Source organism: Budorcas taxicolor, chromosome 25 (assembly GCF_023091745.1).
Source record: "Budorcas taxicolor isolate Tak-1 chromosome 25, Takin1.1, whole genome shotgun sequence".
Taxonomy (NCBI): domain Eukaryota; kingdom Metazoa; phylum Chordata; class Mammalia; order Artiodactyla; family Bovidae; genus Budorcas; species Budorcas taxicolor.
This window is the reverse complement of record NC_068934.1, coordinates 1,973,512-1,979,511: the sequence shown is the minus strand read 5'-3', so window position 1 is coordinate 1,979,511 and position 6,000 is coordinate 1,973,512. Positions and strand designations below refer to the sequence as shown.

The 6,000-nt window shown below is 50.0% G+C and overlaps 1 pseudogene; it reads left to right on the top strand.

Annotated features, from left to right (window-relative positions):
• Nucleotides 1-3,433: 3,433 nt before the first annotated feature.
• Nucleotides 3,434-6,000, top strand: part of LOC128069064 (etoposide-induced protein 2.4 homolog) — a 40,521-nt pseudogene continuing 37,954 nt past the window's right edge.

Below are 6,000 nucleotides of genomic sequence, written 5' to 3'. Positions count from 1 at the left end.
GTGACAAATCACAGTAATATTAGCAATATCTGTAACTTCACCACCAATATAAGATATTTTCATATCACTTTGTAGTGTTACAGATACCTCCAAATATAATTTGCACCTCTCCCTGCTTTAAGATTACAGTATTATTAGACCCACAACTAGGTCTCCTTATTCAATATGTTAATAAAGAAGCATTAAATAAAACACGATCACTAAATACTTTAATATTTTATAACTGAATCTCAATATAATTAGCTTCCTTTGTAATCCTCTATGCTCTATTTTATCCAAATCACCATCCTGAGAGGAAGTCCAAGAGCTTCATCAGACTGCCAAGGGGTTAGTCACTAGTCATACGAAAGGGTTAATAGCCTCGCTTGGGAAAAATTTGGTAGGATGGTAGGACCATCTCCCGCCTTGCCTGTGTTGGCTTCTGCAGCGTTACCTGTGTAGCATCCTCCCTGCAGTCCCTCTCCTTTCAACAACTTGATGTCTTGTCTACCATTTTGCAATCTCAGAATCCCTCCAAAACAGCAGGCATTATTGCCTGTGGTCCAGAGAAACACACAAACACTTCTATGAATCATAAGACAGAAACAAAAGCCAAAAACTAATAAGACATTTAAAAATAGAAGGGTCTGGAATAGGTAAATCCATGGAGACAGAAAGCAGATGAGTGGTTGGTTGCCAGGGGCTGAAGCGAGGAGGAGAGGAGGGGTGACTGCTTAATGGATGCAGGGCCTGCTTCTGGGCGATGAAAACGTCACGGAGCTAGGAGCCGATGACGGTCGGAGAGCACAACCCTGTGCGTGCACTAAATGCCGTTGTATTACCCACCATAAAAGGGCTAATTTTATATGAATTCTCTCTCAATAAAACATAAGATAAAATAATAAGTGCAGAGAAACTCCATTATAAAGTCACCTGGGAATTCAAGGCCCTACTTAGGGGGATAAAGTAAAAAGGTCCCAAAGTTTCAAGCTCTTTTGCTCCCTCTCCTCCCCATCCCGCCCCTCAAGCGGCCCATGGACACTCGTGAATTTGCTAATGTGTACCCTAGGCTACACATGAAATTCTGGTCTGCACTTATGCACATTAAAACACACCACTAAATACTCATCTGACAAGCTATATTTTAAACTTCAAACAAGGCTTTATTGTGCCTGGATGCATTTTAATATACCTACTAAATTTTCACTGGAGTGAAAAACGGCTGACAGTGATGACTGAGAAGAGAGGAGAGAGTCTCTCCCATCCTACCCACATATTCTGCTTTTGCCTTGAGGAACTAGGGATTGGCAGCCCCTACCTCCTGAGAGCTCTAGAGAGTTCTCAGGGAAGGTTTCCAGCGTGATCTGATAGCCTCAAGCAGGGTCTGAGAGGTCGCTGGAAGGCTTCCCATCCCAGTAGCTCTAGGACTTCTGTGTCTCCCACCAGGGTTCTCAGTCCTTGCTGGCCTCCGTCAGAGAAGGCTAGGATTAACCTTCCACAAGCCCCTCTCACATCCTTCATAATTCCCTTTCTGCCTGGGCTTTGAAATCCTTTTCCTGTTCACCAGCTCCTGTGACTCCACACAGCCTGTGGGATAATGCCCAAGTATCTCAGGTTGAAACCGTTTACCTCAGAGGACCCGGTGAAGCTCAGGTTCTTACTGTCTTGTGGCAGAAAGAATTCACTGAGAGACAAAGTGAAAGGTAAGGAGTGGTTTTATTCAGAGAGAAACACACTCCACAGAGCGTGCTGCAGAGGCTGTTGCAGAGGACGGGCGCAGCCTCAGAACGTGCTGTGGTTACTTTTCATGTTATTGTTGTTTAGTTGTTAAGTCATCTCCGACTCTTTTGAGACCCCATGGGCTGTAGCCCACCAGGCTCTTCTGTCCATGGGATTTCCCAGGCAAGAATACTGGAGTGGGCTGCTATTTCCTACTCTGCAGGATCTTCCCGGACCAGGGATTAAACTCACTCCTCCTGGGTCTCTTGCATTGCAGGTGGATTCTTTACCACTGTGCCATATGGGCTGGGTAATTTCATAGGTTCATGAGTGGGAAAATTATTCCAACTATTTTGGGGAAGGGACGGACATGACGAGGACCTGGGCCACTGCCCACTCTTTGTCTTTGACGGTCGGCCCTGGAACTGTCATGGCACCTCTGGTGTCAAGACATTCAGCTTGCCGATGTCACAAGTATATACTAAGGGTCAAGGCCTAGTCGAAGCTGACTTGTCTGTCATTCTGGACCCATTTGATTCTAACTAGTGTACATCGTCGGAGAAGGCAATGGCACCCCACTCCAGTACTCTTGCCTGGGAAATCCCGTGGACAGAGGAGCCTGGTGGGCTACAGTCCATGGGGTCACGAAGAGTCGGACACGACTGAGCGACTTCACTTTCACTTTTCACTTTCATGCATTGGAGAAGGAAATGGCAACCCACTCCAGTGTTCTTGCCTGGAGAATCCCAGGGATGGGGGAGCCCGGTGGGCTGCCGTCTATGGGGTCGCACAGAGTCGGACACGACTGATGTGACTTAGCAGCGGCAGCAGTGTACGTTGTGCCCTCAGGCTTCCAAGGTTGTGCCCTGTCTCCTCTCTTCCTGTTTCGAGCCCAGAACTGTCGTTTCAGGAGGGCCCAGACAGTGCTGGTTGCTGGGCTAGGTTTCCAATCGGGTGTCTTCAGCAGTGCTTGTGAACATCATGGTTTTCTCACGGTCGTTCACAGATGCAGAGACTAGGCTGGGGTCGCACCCGTCAAGCCCTCTCCGTGTCCCGCCACCTCCCTTCCATCCTCTAGCTTCCGTTCCTGTGCTCAGCTTCGGCCGGGCTTCCCCTCCTTGGCCCCTGACTGTATCACAGCGGCTTCACCCAGAATGTCTCTCCCCTCTGCACCCCGAACCCCCTCATTCCTCAGGGTGTGGCTCCCCCTTTCCAGGAAGCTTTCTCAGCCCCTTGGGGTGCCAGCCTCCTCTGAATGCACTTCTTACACCAGCACACACCAAGCATAGCAGGCGTCACCCGCAGCCACACTGGGTCTTGCCTCCCTGCCCTGCCCCACACCACGCCCAGAGGAAACTCCTCACTCAGAGAAGGGCCTGCGTCTTTTTCCTTTGTCTTTACTGCATGCAGTACCTGATAGGATTGAGAGATGGAAATCGCTTGCTTCTCCCATCAGCAGGAGATGGATTTTTTTTCAGACTGAAGCTTCGGGCCTGTTTCCCTGGCCCCTTTCCTTGCACCGGGAGGACTGACAGGGCTCTGAGTTGCTCTACACCGCCCCCCCTGCACAGGGGAGCCGGCCGCACTCGGGGCTTTGTCCCTGCTGCAAGTCCTCTCCCAGATGTGGCCTGTTGCCTTTGCAGCTGGACGGTGGAAAGGGCTCTTTCTCCCTTTACGTGTCCAATGGCATCACCCCTCTCCGGCAGGGACATTGGGAGATTCACGGAAGTGAAGCATGGCTGCTTATTCGGAGAAGGAGCAGGTTGGGCCCTGTGTCCCGGCGATAGCAGGCTGCCAAGTAAGTGGAATGTGTGAGGCAGGGATAGAGAGGCTCCGGGTTGAGCAGCTGGAGTTTGTTGTCTAAGGATAGATGTTCTAAGAGGAGGATAACATGAGAGACTGAGCCTTGCCAATAATAATAGAGACAAGATACTTCTCATTCTTGATGTCAAGGAGATCATTCCAAATACACATGCACAGAAAAACTCCTTGGAGGTCAAAAGGTGAGTGATGACAACCCCATAAGCCTCTTCGCTGGAATCCACCTTGGCTAAGAGATTCAAACGCACACCTAAGAGGATCCTGAGATCAACCAAGTACAGACTTGGAGTCAGACAAGGGAAGGTGATTGGCCCAAGGAAATCTGGAAAAAACACCCCATATAAGTGACTTAAACTCCCACAAGGGTGCGATGCTCTCTGAGTCTGCCTGTGTGTCTATTGACACATACTGTACTCTTTTTCTTCGTAACAAACACTTTACACGTTTTATTACTTTCCGTCTTTGTGGGAGTTCATTTCTGCAAGGTCAAAGGGCCAGAGCCTGTTATTGGGCACCGGTCCCTGGTGTGGTCCAGCGGTTAGGATTCAGCACTCTCACTCCCATAGCCTGACTTCAGTCTCTGGGTGGGAACCAAAATCCTGCTTCAAGCCACTTGAGACCACGAAAGATCATGTGGATCATGCTGGCAAGAAGAAAGGGTTCAGTGGCATTAGGCACCCACAGGAGAGGACAGGCCTTGGGTGGGGGTGGTGCACCGGGAGATTTCACGAGGCGGAAGACCCTACGGGGCTCCTACCACGTTTCTCTGACCTTGTGATGGTTTCTTCTTCTTCCTTTCTGGGCTCAAATCTCCTACCATGTTCAGTTTTTCTCTGTTTTATATTATGTGGCTTCTTCCCTTCTACACTGTCTTGCCTTAGACCCACATGTTGTTGGCAAGGGTAATTAGGGGCAGAGTGGGTATGATGACACGTGTTTTCTGAGATGGGTCCAGCTAGGAAAGGGCAAGAAAGCCCAGAATAAGTAGGCTTCACCCAGTTTCCACACAGGACTGATCGTCCCGCTGGGGACACTTTGACAGGTACCGGCAGTCAGGGGTACAGTAGGAGGGGAAGGCAGCGTCTGTGGGGGAAAGGGCGTGAGACCAGGGGCAGGGGGACAGAGGAAGCGTCTGACGCGGGTCAGCCTGAGCAGCTCCCTGGGACAGGCAGCACCGGCCACGGAAACTCTGCCCTGCAAGGTCAGGCTGAAGACGAGCGCTTAGAAGGGGAGCAGGTTTCTGGCGGGATCGCAGAGCGACGGAGGAGCAGCCCGCCTACAAGCAGGCAGGAAGTCGGAATGAGTGACGTCATGCACCCGCACACCCCCGCCCCTGTCGGAGGACAAAGCTCCAACCCAGCCCCCGTGGGGAGGGGCGAGGCCTGGAGGGGCGAGAGGTGGGGGGCTGGCGTTAAAGAGTACAGCCCGTGCTGCAGGGGCGGGGACTGGAAGGCTGAGCAGCTTTTCCACAGAGAAATCGCTGTGAATCAGGGACACAGCAGAAGCACTGTTGTATGAGAGAAACAAGGTGTGAGGTTTTTTAAATTATGGCAGGATACACATCACCTACCATAAACTGATAAAATTAATCAGTTTAACTGATTTAAAATGTACAGTTCAATGGTATTCATTACATTAACAGTGCCACGCAGCCATCAGTACTGTCTAGCTGCAGAACATTTTCCACACCCTGACCAGGAACCCTAGGCTTCCCATGTGGCGCTAGAGGTAAAGAACCTGCCTGCCAGTGCAGAGAGATGTAAGACACACGAGTTCGATCCCTGGGTCGGGAAGATCCCCTGGAGTAGGAAATGGCAACCCACTCCAGTGTTCTTGTCTAGAGAATCCCACGGACAGAGGAGGCTGGCGGGCTACAATCCCTGGAGTTACACAGAGTCAGACATGACTGAAGTGACTTAGTGTGAAACAAAAACCCCATACCCACGAATTAGTCACTGGCATTCCATCTCCCCACCAGTTCCTGGGCTGCCACTAGTCCGCTTTTTGTTTCTCTGGATTTGCCTGCTCTGGACATTTCATTTAAATGGAATCACACAACAGGTAACCTTTTGTGTCTGGCTTCTTTCACTTAGCATAATGGTTTCAAGGTTCATCTGTGGAGTAGTCCGTGATGGTTAATTTCGTGTGTCAACTTGACTGGGCCATAAGAGGCCCAGATATTTGGTTAAACATTATTTCTGGGTGTGTCTGTGAAAGTGTTTCTGGATGAGATGAACATTTGAATTGCTGGACTGAGTTATGCCCCTTTCCCTGCAGAGTGTGGGTGGGCCTCATCCAATCCACTGAAGAGCTGAATAGAACAAAAAGGCTGTGCAAGGGAAAATTCACCCTCTATCTCTCTGTCTGCCTGACTGATTTCAAGCAGGGATGCTGGTCTTTGAACTTGGACTTAGACTGGAACTTACATTGATTGTCCGAGTTCTCGTGCCTTTGAACTTGGACTTTAAACCATACCATTTT